This window comes from Elephas maximus, chromosome 16 (assembly GCF_024166365.1).
Source record: "Elephas maximus indicus isolate mEleMax1 chromosome 16, mEleMax1 primary haplotype, whole genome shotgun sequence".
NCBI classification, from domain to species: domain Eukaryota; kingdom Metazoa; phylum Chordata; class Mammalia; order Proboscidea; family Elephantidae; genus Elephas; species Elephas maximus.
Window position 1 is genome coordinate 5891964 of NC_064834.1, and position 16970 is coordinate 5908933.

The 16970-nt window shown below is 43.0% G+C and overlaps 1 long non-coding RNA gene across 1 annotated transcript; it reads left to right on the forward strand.

Annotated features, from left to right (window-relative positions):
- Positions 1–2069: 2069 nt before the first annotated feature.
- On the forward strand, positions 2070–10999 carry LOC126059199 (uncharacterized). The gene is made up of 3 exons (XR_007513398.1): positions 2070–2092; positions 2320–2432; positions 10979–10999. It is a non-coding gene; the product is annotated as an uncharacterized LOC126059199 (long non-coding RNA).
- Positions 11000–16970: the final 5971 nt, after the last annotated feature.

A 16970-nucleotide genomic window follows, 5' to 3' on the forward strand; every position in this document is an offset into this window, starting at 1 on the left:
AAGTGTCTCTCAAATCTTCCTTTCTTTTACTCTCTAACCCTCTGGCTTCTTCTTCGCCTGGGTCCTCTTCAAGCTCACACATAGGCTGTCGACTCTGGCATTACCTCCAGCCAACCACTTACTCTAAAGTGAACTTTAAGACATGAACCTTATTTTGTTCTCTGTGTGAAATCCCTGGGTGGCTCCCTTGGGTGGATGAGATAACGCCCATGTGTTTTACGTATTGATTCAGGTATGGTATATTGGCGTATACTAACCCACCTCAAAACTTAATGGCTTAAGACAACTACTTGCTGTTTCTCACAAATTCACATATTGGCTGAGCAGTTCTTCTGGTCTCAGCTGAGCTCACTCATGTATCTACAGTCAGCTGAAGGGTCATTTGGGGGCCTGCTGAGTGAGCGTGGCCTTAGCTGGGGTGACTGGCCCTGCCCCATACATTTCATCCTCCAGCCCGTGAACCTCAGCATGTTCTGGAAATGGCAAGAAAGACTCCCTCAAGGTCACAGTTCATCTCCAGATAGACCTCTGGGTCTGCTTCCTCTGCTGCTGCTTTTAATCCCAGGAAAGGGAATCTGGAACTAGTGCACTTTCTCTTTCACTCACCAGGGACTGTTCTGCCCACAAGATCAGGGTAAGCTTTATTTGGTTTCACGGCCACCCAGCACTACCCAGGGCTCAGCCAGCTGTGGAATCTCAAGGCAGATAATCCCATGATACCTCACATTCTCGTCACCCTTGATCCCTGTCTGTGTGATAGGCCTCTCTTGCTCCTTATTGGTCATACATCCTTCAGCCATATCGCTCTGTTCCCTTCCCCACTGCTGCATTCCTTACCACATCCCTTCTTTCCTATCTTTTTCACTGTGTCTAGAACATTCTTTTCATGAGACAGTATCGGCTGTGCCCACTTCACAGACAGATCTGATCTCCTGCCTGGGCTAAAACATTGCACTGAGTAATCCACCCCGCCTCCTCCCCTCATGGTCATGTTTGATTGACTCTCCTACTTTCCCAAATTTCACCTCTTACTCATCTTGCAGAACTAAGCTCTGCTATAGCCTAATAAAAACCTCTCCCTTTAAGGATGGGAGAAAAAGAAGAAGACAGCTGTAACTTAGACTACAGGCCGTTGTACGGTGTTGGCTTCAATATATGCTGAATCTCTATGAAATATCATCACCAGAATGAAGAGGTGAAATGACCTTCACAAAGTCATATAGGGAATAAGTGACATAGTTGAACTAAATAAGGTCTTCATATCTAGTAGTCTTCTCTGGCAATTTCTGACCGTAGTTAGTCTTAACAATCATGTTTTATTATTTGAGGAAAAAAAGAGTTACAACCAGCATGACAACTTTTTGCATGAAAATAGACCCTCTACTGTGGATAAGTAAATTAGAAACCACTTGTACCTTTCAGCAGCCTTCCAGAGACGACTTGCCAACACTCAACACCACCCCACCTGTCTGAGCTCCCACAAACCAAAGTGCTGTATATTCTATCTAGTCCGTTGGAATTCTAGTTAGCTTTCTTGATTAAAAGTCCTCCTACAAAATTTGGAAAGCAAAGAGAAGGAGAAGCCACATAACTCTGTGGCAGCTGGAGCATGCTTTTAGGAGACAGAGGTCATGGGGTTTCCCCTCTGCCGTCAGGCATCCTCTGGAAACTCCCCACTTCAGTGCTCTAGGCCCCTGAGATTATATGTAGTTTCCCAGGGCCTTCGGCACCCTCCTGAGAGAGCCTACTCAGGTACTGCAGTCAACTGAGACCACAGGGGCAGCTTCTGGAAATCTCTGCCCTCCAGTATTTTCTGGAGGCGGCCCCAGTCATTGACATCCCCAGACTTCGGACTTTGCGTGAGCCTCTTAACCCATTTTGCTCCACAGACTATCTAGAGTGTCACTTGTTTTCTTGACTAAACCCCAATGGAAAAACAGTATCTAAACAATATACTTGCAGATCTATATATTCATTTATTTTCATAATCCATAAAGGAGAGTTTCCTAAGCAATGACAACTGGAGTTCGGTGTAGATTTGGACCGGTTGGACTTAGTGGAAGAAAACGTGAAGAGGCATTACTTAATTTAGGTATGTCTGAAATCCACTGTCTTCTCACGTTAGAGCACGCATTTTATATAAGTTAAAGAGAATAATAGTAACAGTTTTGTTTGATGTCTTACCCACCGTCTGTATTTCTTTAACTTATCGATTCACCTTACCTGGGCATTCTGGTATGAATTTAATTATACCACGTGGAATGCTCTGTCCAGGAGAGCTGTCAGTATGGTGAGCTTCTCCACCCAATACAATTACAGGGAAAGACCGCATCTGAGCACCACCTTCTACCACAAGCCGAACTTGCCGTACCTAAGTAGACCCAGGTTGATAGATGACCTATGGGCCAAGAAAATATGAAAAGACCCGCCAGGTAGATAAATCCTAAAATCCATTATGCTTTCATCATGTGGACTGAAAAATGAGGGAGAAGGTGCTCTCTGCTGAAATAACAGTGTCTAGAAGATTATTTGTGCTTTGTTTTAGGAGTTAAAGCATTTCTCTTCCAGACCTCTGGGGATGTATATGAATGAATATCTAACAGAGCTCAGTTCTCCGTTGCATTTGAGAACTGTCTTTGCCATGAAATCTACCCTAGTTCCAGTGAGACCCGAGTCGTCGTGGCCAGCTTCCTTCTCTGGATCCAGAAAGCCAGTTAGAGCTTTGTACCTTCTTAGCCTGGGGAAGAGCCCCTTGGCTGCTTATGCAGAGTCTCCTGAGATGTGCAGCCTGGCATCACTCTGTCCACGCCAAAAAAAAAAAAAACCAAACCCGTTGCCGTCAAGTGGATTCTGACTCTTCACAACCGTGTAGGAGAGAGTAGAACTGCCCCATGGGGTTTCCAAGGCTGTGAATCTTTACAGAAGCGGACTGCGGCTTCTTTCTCCCACAGATCAGCTGGTGAGTTTGAGCTGCCAACCCTTCAGGTAGCAACTGAGCACTTAACCACTGAGCCACCAGGGCTCCGTACTCTGTGCAGTAGAATCCAGGCTTTCTCCTCCCTCCCTCCCCACCTCCCGTCTTTCCTTCCTTCCTTTCTCCTTTCGCTCTTTCTTCCCTTCATCCTTCGTTCCCTGTCTTCTTTCCTCTTTCCTCCCCCCCGCCTTCTACCTCCCTTCCCTTCCTCATTCTCTCCCTGTCTTCCCCTTTTTCTCCCTTTCTTCCATCAACCGCCTTCTATGTGTAAGTTTGGAGCCGTGGTTGTGTGTAGTGGTTAAGAGCTATGGCTGCTAACCAAATGTTGGCAGTTCAAATCCACCAGCTGCTCCTTGGAAACCCTATGGGGGAGTACTACTATTTCCTATAGGGTTGCCATGAGTTGGAATCAACTCGACGGCAATGGGTTTGTTTGGGGGTTTTTTGTTTGTTTTTTTAATGTGTAAGTTGCCGTAATTAGGTGCTGGAGATGTTCGTTTGAGTTAGACCAAGTACACCCCTTAAAAAAACAGACCCTATTGGAGAAGACAGTTAAAGAATTAGACAATAACAGGTAAGTTTGATACATGTTATACCAGAGGGTTCTTGGGAACACATAGGAGCAGGCGCCTAACCTGGTCTAGGGCAGCGCTGTCTGACAGAAATATAAGGTGAACCACAGGTGAGAGCCAAAATACAATGCTGAATTTTCTGGCGGCATATTAAAAAAGTAAGAAAAATGAAATTAATTTAAACAATATTTTTATTTAACCAAATATACCCAAAATATTATCATTTCCTTGTGTAATTAACCCACCCACTCTATCTACTGTGTAGTTTATACTTACAGGTGACTGACAGTTCCTTAGCTACACTGGCCACTTTTCAAGTGCTTGACAGTGACGTATGTCTAAAGGCTGCTTGTCTTGGACAGTGCAGGTCTAGAGGGATGGGGAGTGCTTCATGAAAGTGATGGCTTTGAGCTGAGATAGAAGAATGGGGGTTAGACAGGCAATGAGTATAGAGCTAAAGGAACATTCCAGAAAAGAAACTCGTGCAGACATGAGACAGAGGCTAGTATGTCCAGCGGCCATTGGTCATTTGGTGGTTGTGGGCGTGAGGGTACGGAAAGGAAGAGGGACAGAGTCACAAAGTAGAGTTGGACCAGTCAGCAGGCAAAGATCATCACAGACAGGTATTTGTGGAAGGAGTCTGAGCTTTCTCCTGCAGGCAGCGGGACCACGTGGAAGTATGTGGACAGCGGAGTGACCTGCTCATATCAGCATTTTTAGAAAGATGCCAGAAAGATGTCCACAGAATGGGGGAGTGGGATGAGAGCAACAAGCAGGACACAGGGCAGGAAAGATTCCAAGAAAGCTGCTGGAATCATCCCTACTGCCATGGCAGGAGGGTTGGAAAAATTAATTCAAGAGAATTGAAATGACTGAAAAAGTAATCTGATTGGTTAAGTATAGGGGTCAGAAGAGGAAAGTCAGGGGGCTCCCTGGCTTGGAAAGAGTATGAATGTGGGGTATTCAGTAAGATGGGGACATAACGGGGAGCAGCAGGTTTTGCGGGGGAGATCCTAAGTTCTGTTTGGAGGATGCTTTATTTGAGGTTCTTAAGAGCCTTCCGAGAGTCCCTGAGTGGCACAAGTAGTTAAGCACTCAACTACTAATTGAAAAGTTAGCAGTTCAAACTCACCCAGAGGCATTTCAGAAAAAAGGCCTGACATTCTACTTCCTAGAGGTTACAGCCCTGAAAGCCCTATAGATGATAGTTCTTCTCTGCACACATGGAGTCACCCACCCAAAACCCAGTGCCATCGAGTCGCCAGGAGATGGAATTGACTCGACGGCAACTGGTTTGGTTCTGAGTAAAGAAGCTGCCCACAGAGTATTTAGGTCTGACACTGAAAAGGGCTGTTCAGGCTGGAGAGTAATATGGGCCTCCCTCTACCACACTGTCACCATACCAAGGGCCTGGGACTAGGTCCTGTTTCACAACCCTGTGCCTGGCTGAGACTTTCAGCCTCCAGCCACTTCTCACTGTGATCTGTCCTTTGCATTGTCTCCAAAGGCATCTTCCTGAAAGAGGGTTGGTGAGTTTCCTGTTGTTCTCGGAATGAAGTCCTCAGACTGACATTCACCTTCATCATCTAGCGCTACTTCACCAGACGCCTTATGTGACAACACAAGGCCTTTATACCATTACAAATAAGCCGTTTCTCCCCTCACCTGAGATGCCAAGGATGCTATCCCTCTTATCACTGTTACCCTTGCCATGTGAGAAGTGAGAAGGACTATTTTATGGGGTCCCACACCATAAAACTAAGACCAGAGGATGAAAGCTGGAGGGAGGCTTCCCCCGCTCCCAAGGGAGGGCAGCAGGGAAACCAGGCTGGCCCACTTTGGCTCCAGGACTCCCTAGGGCTGTCCAGGATGCTTCCATCCAACCTTCTCTTTCTCCTTCACTCAGGCCCGACTTCCTCTCTCAGCCTGATCAGCTCCCTCCCTCTTTCCTCGCACCCTCATTTCCCTAATAAAATTCTCCACAATTAATCCCATCTCATGCTCTCCTTCTCATAGTATGGGGACTGAGCTGATGCCCTTGACCAATTTTCGCTTGGAGTTTGCCTCTTTTCTTATGAGTAAGAAATATGCCAACTAAATTTTGGCCATATTTGCTGCATTTTCCCTAGCTTATTGTTATTTTTGCTCACGGTACTTTTTGTGTGTTTCAGAGATTATTAATTTTTACATAATCCAAATCAGTCCCCCTAGGAAATCTCTCCTATGCTCACCCAAACTTCAGATTCACTCCCCTCCATCACGCTTAGCAGATATTGTCCCTAGTCACCCACCAATCCTTGGCAGAACAGGGTCAGCTCCTTAGCAAAGCCCCATCAGCCTTCCAGGAAGCAGATTTGCAATCCCCTCCCCCTCCCCCAGGTCCTCTCCCCCCCACAGAGAGCTTATCAAGGCATCTTTTCCAAACCCTCACCATGCTCTTCCCAAGGGAGCTCTGGGTGAATTAATTTTCCAGAAAGCCCTACAGAGTCCAAGTTCACCCTGGACTCTGACAAATATTCATCTCTCTCCGTCTAGATTGTTTGCATTACTCTTTTTTCACATTTCACTCTCCAGCCATCTGGAATACTTCTGAAGCACCATTTCAGATACTGAACATTTTGTGTTAGTTTGGGTAGGTAGTGTGTTTCTAGAAATTTGTACATTTCCTCTAGATTTTCAAATTTGTAGTTTTTCAAATACTGTTATGATCCTTTTTATTTCTGTTGGGTCTGTTGTAATATCCACCATTTCATTTCTTATTTGGGTTATGTCCTCTCCTGTTTTTCTTTTGTCAATTTGGCCAGCAGTTTGTCAATTTTGTTGATCCTTTCAAAGAACCAACTTTTGGTTTGGTTGATTCTTTCTATTATTTTTCTATTCTCTATTTCATTTATTTCTGCTCTGATCTTTGTTTTTTCCTTTCTTCTGGTGGCTGTGGGCTTCTTTTGCTGTTCTCTTTCTATTTGTTCAAGTTGTGTAGCTAAAGTTTTTATTTTGTCCCTTCTTTTTTGATGTGTACATCTATTGCTATAAATTGACCTCTGAGCACTGCCTTTGCTGAGTCCCAAAGGTTTTGGTATGATGTGTTTTCATTCTTCTTTGATTCTAGGAATTTTTTTATTCCATCACTGATTTCTTCTATTACCCAGTGTTTTTTAAGCCGGGTGTTATTCAGTTTCCATGTAATTGATTTTTTTTTTTTTTTCCTTACTCTTCCTGTTGTTAGTTTCCACTTTGATAGTGCTCTGGTCAGAAAAGATACTTTGTATTACCTCAGTGTTTTGGATTTTGTTGAGGATTGCACTGTGGCCTAAGATGTGGTCTCTTCTGGAGAATGTTCCATGTGCTTTGGAAAAGAATGTGTACTTTGCAGCCGTTGGGTCAAGTGTCCTGTATATGTCTATGAGGTCAGGTTGGCTGATCATGTCCTTTAGATCTTCTGTATCTTTGTTGAGTTTCTTTCTAAATGTTCTGTCCTTTACCAAGCGTGTGTTGAAGTCTCCTGCTATTATTGTGGAACTGACAATTTCCCTTTTCAGTGCTGTTAGAGTTTGTCATATGTATTTTAGAGCCCTCCCATTGGGTGTGTAGATATTTATTATGGTCATGTCTTCATGAGGGATTATCACTTCAGTCATTATATAGTGCCTTTCTTTGTCTTATGGTGGATTTTGTTTTAAAGTCTATTTTATCTGAGATTAGTATTGCCACTCCTGCTCTTTTTTGGTTTGCTTGATATATTTTTTTCCATCTTTGGTTTTTAATAAATTTATGTCTTTGTTTCTAAGATGAGTCTCTTGTAGGCAGCATATTGATGGAGCCTGTTTTTTTAATCCATTCTGTCACTCTCTGTCTCTTTATGGGTGCATCTAGGTCATTTGCATTCAGTGTAATTATTGATAGATTTGAGCTTATTGCTGTCATTTTGTAGTGTTTTTGTTTTTTTATGGTGCAGACATTTTCTTTGTTCTTCTTACTCTCCTGGGCTGAATTCCTTTCAATTGTGGATTTTTTTTTTTTCATTTCTTTCATTTTCATAGATTCTGTTTTTACTGAGACTTTTTTTTCTTCTTTATTTTGATGAGTAGGTTTGTCACGCTTCTTTGTGGTTACCTTGAAATTTACCCTTATCTTCCTAGGTTTGAACCAGTCTATTATTACTTGGTATTGCCTTGCCTTCCTCTCCATTAGAAAGTTCTATACCTACACGATTTATTCCCTCTCTTATTAACCTGATGTTGTTGTCATTTACAGATTAACCTCTGTGGCTCCCTGTTGTAAATCTTTTGGTTTTATATAGTCCTTGAGAGTTCATGTCCTAGTTGATATCTGGCTGGTGTGATCATGCAGCCTAGATTTAGGCTGTTGTCTGATGTTGTTTGTTCTCAAATGGAAGGACTCCCTTTAATAATTCTTGTAAGTTTGGTTTGGTTTTAAATATTCCTTTAATTTCTTTTTATCCAGAAATGTTCTAATTCATCATCATATTTGAACAAGAGTTTTGCAGGATATATTATTCTTGATTGGCAATTCTTTTCTTTCATGAATTTGTATATGTCATCCCATTGCCATCTTGCCTGCATGGTTTCTGCAAGTAACCAGGGTTTAGTCTTATTGTTTCCTCTCTGTATGTGACTATTCATTTTTCTCAAGCTGCTCTCAGGATTCTTTGTCTTTGGTTTTAGTGAGTGTGATTATGATATGCCTTGGTGATTTTCTTTTGGGGTCTATCCTATATGGAATTTGTTGAGCTTCTTGGATGGTCAGCTTTTCATCTTTCATGATATTAGGAAAGCTATCCATCAGGAGTTCTTCAGTGATCTTCTCTATGTTTTCTGTTTTCTCCTCCTGTTCTGGAGCTCCAATCACTCGCAAATTTTTGCTTTTGATTGTATCCCACATAATTTTTATAGTTTCTTTGTTTTTCATGATTCTTTTTTCTGATATTTCCTCAAACAAAGATGTAGCCAAGTATTTGTCTTCAATTTCATTGATCCTGTCTTCCATTGTTTCAAACCTACTCCTCAAGCCTTTTATGACACTGTCCATTTCTGAAATCTTGTTGTTTATCTTTTGGATTTCTAATTTTTGTTTTTGTGTGATTTCTAGTTGTGAACTTATTTTGACATTTTGTTCCTGTATTATTTTCCTGAATTTTTCCACTTTTTTTTATTTTCCATGAATTTGTCTGCCTTTTCCATAAATTTGTCTATTTTTTGTTTTTGTCTCCTTTTTGCTTCAACTCTTGGATAGCTCTGAATATGAGAGATTAGAGTTTTTTTTTTTTATCACATAGTTCTAGTTCCTTTTCCTCTGGAAAGTCACGTGGAGTATTATTTTGAATGCCTACTGGATCCACCCTGTCCTGTTTTTTAATATGTTTTGATATTGTCTGCTGTCTTCAGGACATTCAGTTGTTATTTTCTTCATTTATTGATTGTAGATTTGTTTGTTTCATCCTGGTTTTTTGTTTTATTTGGTTATATCTGAGTAGGCGGGCTGTGCATTCTTTTTTTTTGTTTGCTCATCTGTGGGCATGATACTTTTCAGCTCCTTCCTTGTCCAATGGGCAGGGCCAGTTGCTCAGCTATAGTGCAGCTGGGCAAGTCCAGCTGAAGGGAGGGGTTGGGATAGGTTGTTTGCAGCATGTACTGCGGCCAACAGGGTGGGCCAGGGTTCAGTGCAGGGTAGGTTCTAGTAGGCTGTGCCTGTGCTGCTCAAAAGCATAATATTCAGCACATGGTGCAGGTTAGGCAGGGGGAGGGTGGATGTTGTGATATGTGGAGCTAAGGTGGGTGTGGGAAAGAAAAGAGAGAGGAGAGAGAAACAGGAGCCAAAAAACAAACAAAAAAGTGCTGAGGGAGTTTACCATTGGAGTGGACAGATGAGAAACTCAGAAATGAAGAAAAACACAAAGAAAAAGAGAAAAAATAAATAAAAATTAAGAAAAAATAAAAAAAGAAATGCCTCCAGGGATCCCACCAGTGACCAGGGAAGTAGTTCTCAGGCTTTGGGGCACAGCTCGTCTAGAAAGGGCAGAGATGGCACACAGTGCCAGATATTCAGGAGACAGGAAAAGAAGGAAATCAGAGAGAGATAAGAAACTGAGAAATTAAGAAAAACAAAAAGAGAAAAGAAAAAAATTTAAAAAAAGAAAGGCTCCCAGGGATCCCACTGGTGCTGCTGTGCAGACTGGGGAGGTGGCTCCCAAGCCTCGCAGTACCAAAAAACCAAACTAAACCTGCTGCCGTCGAGTCAATTCCGACTCATAGTGACCCTATAGGACAGAGTAGAACTGCCCTATAGAGTTTCCAAGGAGTGCCTCGTGGATTCAAACTGCCGACCTCTTGGTTAGCAGCCGTAGCAGTTAACCACTATGCCCCACAGTACAGCCCAACTTTAAGAGGCAGAGATGGCACACAGTGCCAGGTATTCAGGAGACAGAAAAAGAGGGTAAATAGAGAGAGATGAGAAACTGAGAAATAAAGACAAAAAGGAAAAAAATAATAATGATGAAAAATAGAAAAGCACCAAGGGATCCTGCTGGTACCGTTCTGCAGACCAGGGAAGTGGTTCCCAAGACACTCAGTGCAGCTTGGCTAGAACGGGCAGAAGATGGCACACAGCACCAGGTATTCAGGAGACAGGAAAAGAAGGTAAGTAGAGAGAGATGAGAAACAGAAATGAAGAAAGAGAAAAAAGAAAAGAAATGCCCCCAAGGATCCCACTGATACTGCTGTACAGATAGGGGAGTGGTTCCCAAGCAGGCCAGTACAGCCCAGCTAGAAGGGGCTCCCAAGCCAAGAAAAGAAAAAGAGACAAAACAAAACAAAAAATGTCCCCAGATATCCCACCAGTGTGGCAGTGCAGAGCAGGAAAGAAATTCCCCAGCCGAGCGACGCTTCACAGCCTGTCAAGAAAATGCAAAGGTGGCACATGAAGCCAGGTGTTCAAAAGAACGGAGGGGGAGAATATGAGAGGCAGGGAAGAAACCAAAAGAAGCCAAAAAAAACACCACCAGCAAAAACAAAATGACACTGAAGGAGTTGGCTGATATGGCGGGGCAAATTCAAGTGGCGCGGAGCTGGCACTTCCTTGGCCACAGTCGCTCAGCCCGCTGGGAAGTGGCAGAGGCCAAGCAGGGGGAAGAAATGTGGGGGGTGGGCAAGTGTATATTGCTGGTTACTGGGTGCTCTGTCTCCTACTGGGAGCTCCGTGAAGCTGCTTTCCCATACTCTTTGCTGCCAGTCTCCAAGAGGAGCCCAAGATGGCCAATCAGTGCTGCATTAGCTGATGGGGACTCCTGCTTATATCTCTCCTCACTCTCTGTTCTTTGTCAGTTTCTAATTCCATTTGGTGCTTGGTTGAGTTCTTTCTCTCTTCAATTGACACTTAGGGTTCCAGGACTGATGTTTGTCTCTGTTTTACTTAGTTTTTCAGGTCTTTGCTGTGGAAGGACAGCGTGGTACTTCTGTCTAGAGTGCCATGAAGCACCATTTCAGATGATTCTGCAATAAATTATTTCCATATCATTTACTGGATATATGTATATATGTATATGTATAGAGATTTAATATTTGTGATGCCATATTATGTCCCCAACAGAGAAACATAGACACCTGGCTTGTTGTTTTTCTTCTTAAGCTGTGAGTGTTAGGAGACAACAGGATGCACCCAGCCCAGAGGGGCTGGGACCTGGACTAGGTACCTGTCACTGTAGGGCAGGCCCTGTGAGGCCTTAGTGTGCTAACAGGTGTTTGTCAACAGCCCAAACAGGGGCAGCCTCAGGGATTCCTAGCACTTCTGTGGTTGGTGTCCTGGCAGCATGCAGGAACACAGCTCCAGGGAGCCCAGGAACAACTGCAGTGAGGCAAGCAGCCAGATGGACACTGTAAAGAGACCTACTGGCAAGAAGGAGTCAAGACAAAGGGTGTGTCCGGGCAGCACTGTGATCCTGAAAGGCCTGGCAAGGTCCCTCTTCTGGAAGAGAAACCAAAAACCAGTTGCCATCAAGTCGACTCCAACTCACGGAGACCCCGTGTGTGTCAGAGTAGAACTGTGCTCCTTGAAGTTTTCAATGGCTGATTTTTCAGAAGTTGGTCACCAAGCCTTTCTTCCGCGGTGCCTCTAGGTGCACTCAGCCCACCAACCTTTTGTTTCGCAGCCAAGCACATAAACTGTTTGCACCACCCAAGGACTCCTCCTGAAGGAGAAGGGACCACCAAAAAAACAAAACAGTCAGGGATTAACACCAAGGTGTACCAACAGCAAGGCTGACCTGATATGGAACTATTCAGCAGCCTCACTAGGGTTTCTTAAAGTCCTGTGACTCAGGTTTCTTCTTTCTGGGAATCTCGTTTCTTCAGACATCTTTGAGAGAATGTTTCCTACTAGTGGGAGGTAAGCATCAAATGCATCGATGATCAGAGAGAGAAAGCGAGAGAAGCCAAGTAGAACCAGTGGCTGGCACCCTCCTGGCTGAAGCCACTGCCACAGCAAGCCAGGCCTAAGGGCATCTCTCATGGTGCCAACAGGGTGGGTGGGTATCTACCAAGGGAAGCAGGCCCCAGACTGGCAACTAGAAAGCTGGGGACCTTGACTCGCACTGGAGGAAGTGCAAGAAAGCAAGCTGGATGCAGTGTGGGTCAGAGGGAGTAGCCAAAGAACGCCGGTTACAATCCCAGTGTCGGGCAGGAGCGTGGTCCCCGAAGATGTCCACATCCTAATCCCTGGAACCTGTGAACAAGTTTCCGTACACGGCACAAGGGACTTTGTGGGTGTGATTAAATTAAGGATCCTGAGATGGGGAGGTTACTCTGGACTACCTGGGGAGGGAAGTAGTGTAATCACAACGGTCTTTATAAGTGAAAGAAGGAGACAGGCGGGTGAAAGTTAGAGATTTGAAGATGCTACAATGCTGGCAGTGGTCTCAAACATACCAATAGTCATGAAGATGGTGCGGGACCAGGCAGTGTTTTATCAAGGTTGCCGTGAGCCAGAGATGCCGCGACAGTAACTAACAACACCAGTAACACTGCTGGGTTTGAAGCCAGAAAAAACAAAGGAGCAGATTCTCCCCTCGAGCCTCCAAAAGGAGCACAGCCGAGCTGTCTGTCAGCTTGAGTTTAGCTCAGCGAGATCCATTTTGGACTTATGATCTCCAGAACTGCAAGGTAATAAATTTCCCTTGTTTTAAGCCACTAAATTTGTGGTAATTTGTTACAACACCAATAAAAAAATAAATAAATAAACCATTGCCTCGAGGTGATTCAGACTCACGGTGACCCAACAGGACACAGTAGAACTACACCATAGGATTTCCAAGGAGCAGCTGGTGGACTCGAACTGCCGACCTTTTGGTTAGCAACTGAACTCTTAACCGCTGTGCCACCAGGGCTCCAACAGCAGCAAAAAGAACCTAATACTCCCGGTTAGAAGAACATTGTTATCAAACTTTCTCCAGATGCTTAGATTTTTCAAAATCCCGACCAGTAAAATTATCCACTTGAATGGAGCGTGGTGTATGTTAATTGTATTTCTCTGAAAATAAATAAAAGACTATAGGAAAAATGAAACTATAATCTGATTCTCAGGTAACACCTGCCTATTGCAGCTCAGATCATGTGACTCAAAATATGTATTCCCATTGTCTGCTCCTGGTGTTGACCTCCAAATGGGGGAGGTGGAAGAAAAATAAAACTTCGCATCTCCCTGAACTGAGTAATGTTGAAAATTTAATGACAGGCTTCAAATAAACCTGTTCTCCTTCTGTGAACTTAGAAAAAGAATAGTTTGACATTCCATTAAAAGAAAATAAAATATACTCCCAAAAATAGAAAACGTTTCAAAAAGTGTTCTATGCATAGTGAGTGATGAAGCATAGCTAGATTATAGCTTTCCTCAGAATAATTCTCAGAAGCGAAAGCACTTTTTAATCGACATCTCTGCTCTGTCAGCCTCTTCCGATGTTGCCGATCTTTTAAAGAAGGTAGAAAGGGCAGTGCTGCAGCTGGGAGCATTTGATTACTGCATTTATTTGGACTACATCCTTTTGCAACCATTCAAACCTAATCAAAATTTGTAATTTATCTCTGTAACAGACCTTTATATGAGGCTCCCCTAAGAAAATTTTCATCCTTAGAAAGTAATAAAATATAGCATCTGGAAAGAATGAACACGAATATTTTCATTAAACCTTCAACAAGCAGAACGTTGGTGCTTGTCTGTGATAATTTTAGGGTAAAAGAAATGGTTGACATTAGTAGAGCACCAGGCCCAGTGAACGGGGCCGTAGCCCTTAGCTGCGCCCTCATTTGACATCTTGCTGTGTGGCTTTATGGCAGTGACCTAGTGTTTCTGGACTTCATGAAGTCTTCCCTTCTGTGATTAGGCAGGTGTCTGGTTGCTAGTCCACTGTTTTTCTCCTTTGAAGATTTTAAGCTCCCCAGGGGCAAGGAGCAGCACATCTGTTCTGATGTCAACACGCGTGGTGGCCCACACAGCCTTGGCACAGGGGAGAAATGAGTTAATGACTCAGCTGGCATAGTGGGTCTGATTCGCACAGAAGGCTGCGTTTTGGACTGGGGTCGGCAGTGATGGCTATTGTACCCCACATGGCATCGTTGGTCCTAGTGGGGGCTGGAGGGCCACTATGCCTCACTCATACCTGGCACCTCCCCTGGGGAGGCTGGAATGGTCAGGGGCTCACTGCACCTCTGAAAGCTCTAGGGGAGACTCCATTTCCTTGCCTTTTCCAGCTTCTAGAGCCTCCTCACATTCTTTGGCTCATGGCCCCCTTCCATCTCCGAAGCTAGTAATGGCCAATTAAGTCTTTCTCACATCACAGCACTCTGACACTGACCCTCCTGCCTCCTTTTCCACTTATAAGGATCCTCGTGATTGCACTGGGCCCACCCAAATAATCCAGTACAATCTCCATATCTTAAAGTCAGATGACTAGCAACCTTAATTCTGTCTTCAATATTAATACCCCCTTACCATGAAACATAACATATTCAGGTTCCAAAGATTAGGACATGGACATTTTGGGGGGACGGGACATGATTCTGTCTACCAGAGTTATCATTTCAACTACTTTTAAAAAATTGTTTTTATTAACTTTGGATAATATTATTTGGTTAAAAAAAATTCAGTAAATATGAAGGCTTTTTTTTTCCATTCTAATCTGCCATAGCCCATAAGATAGAAATCAAGCTTTTTAGATCTATATATGAAATTTAAAAATAAGTTCTGAGTGACAGTCTGAAGGAATCTTCTCTGCAGAACATTTATAAAGTTTAGTCTGGGTAAGCAGAGTGAGAAAGGGGATGTGTTAGAATCTGTTGTGATTCAAGGGTCAGGTGAGACAACAGCCTCTGGAGCCTTGTCATGGGGAAAAGCTTTCTCTCCCACACAATCTCTGTCATTTTACTTGCCTTCCAAATGCTGAGACTTGAAGTTCTGCCTTGTCTGATTAGCATAGTCCATAATAATGTGGGTGATAATACTAACATGAATGTTTAAGTGGGACACATGTTAACATGTTTGTTAAGTGGGACACATTCTACAAAACTTGATTTTGAATCCAAGGAGGCATATAGTGAGGAGGCTTTCTGGAGAGGTCATTGGTCCACAAGATTCTTAGACTGTGCATCCAATCGTATGCCAGAAACTCAGGGATATCCCAATCAAATCTTAACATACTATCTGATGTGGGGCTCTGAGTCTGCCCCTGACTTTCCACTGGGAGAGTTTTATGGGATCAATTGCTAAATGGCCCAGTAGATACCCCAAGCCAATTCTGAGACTCAAATGTGTCAGATGATCTCTTCTGTCTGCTTCCTGCTTGCTTTGGATTTATAAGCCCTAGACCGATGTGAGCTCTTCCACCACTCACAGCACAAGAAGAGTGCTTCAGTTCATAGTAACCCTAATGTCCTACTTCACGGTGCACCATTGCAGCCCCTGGTGATAAATCAGAAAGAGACACAGAAAGCTACAGGCCTGAGTAATAAAGTTATTATCCTTTCCAATGACAAATGCAAACCAGATGTTTCCCATCCACCAACATGCTCCCTCCATCCTCACTCTTTTCCGCAGTTCCCAGGCTAGGAAACAAGGCACAGTCCCATATTCAGGACATTCTCTCTTGATAATCTAAATTGTGAAGTGACCTCACTATCATTAATTTAATCAAATGGCATGAGTATTATGTTTAAAAGTAAGAGCGGTGGCTTAAGCACTAGTTGCTTGTGAATTTTTATCCCAAACCTATTCTCTGAGTCAATTTTCTTGTCTACAAAGTGGAAATAAATAATCCTGGTCTTGATTACCTTCTTCACAGTGATGTTGGGTGTATGAATGAGATAATGGAAATGAAAGTTTCTTGAAAAATGAAAAATCATTATTGTAAAAACCTATGTGTTACTTATACTTTTGCAGTTCTAATAAAGAAAAAAGAATCATACTGAAGAAGTAAGAAAATGCATTGCCTCACTGGATTCACATTCCGTGGTTTACTAGAGGACTTGGAACCTAATCATTCTTCAGAAATTTCCCTGGGTGTCAGGATCAGGTAAGAATTTCAAGGAGAGATATGCTCATGATTTTAACACAAACATTAAGGGATGCTTGTCAGTTTATCCTGTGAATGTGGTTTATTTGTGAACTCTAAGAAAAAGATTTTTAAAATTGGTTTTGCCGTTAGTTCCATCCAAAATGGAGTAGTCACATTCATCTTTAATCCTCCTTCTTAAAAATTAAAAACATAGAACTGTACATGTAAAGATAATAGAAATGGCAAATGTTCTGTTACCTATATACTTATCACGATAAAAATTTAAATTAAAAAGAAAAACATAGGAAGACTCTGAAAGGTGTAAAGAAGAAGGTAGATTTACTAGGGACCATCAGACTTGAGGAATAATACAGCAGTAAGTTCCCTGGGTTTTCTTTCTACTTCCATGCAATCTGGCCGGGCACTGGAGATGTCTGAAACCTAGAACCATCAACAAATGTAGACAAGGAAGCTCCTGTAGCCAAAAGACTTGGAAAACGCTATCCTAACAATACAGAAAATCTTTTTTAATAATAACTGCTCTAAAAAAAAAAAATTTTTTTTTTTTTTACTATAACCAAACAGCAATGGGGAAAAAATGTCCCGACCCAAACAGTGCCATTAGGGTTGATTAAGGAGCTAAACTTCCATTCCAACTCATTGGCAGTCCCAACTCATCGACACTGAGGTAGTGCTCATCAGCACTCTGCTTCCTGTCCTACCCTGGCGTCAGCAGGGTTGAGTGGAGAGCTGAACATCTACCTCATCTGAACCTGTGTGCTACACCTAAACACAGTGAGTTCTTGCTAAAAAACAAGATTAAGTTGGATCCAGAAACTCACAACATAATGCCCCAAATGTCCAGAAT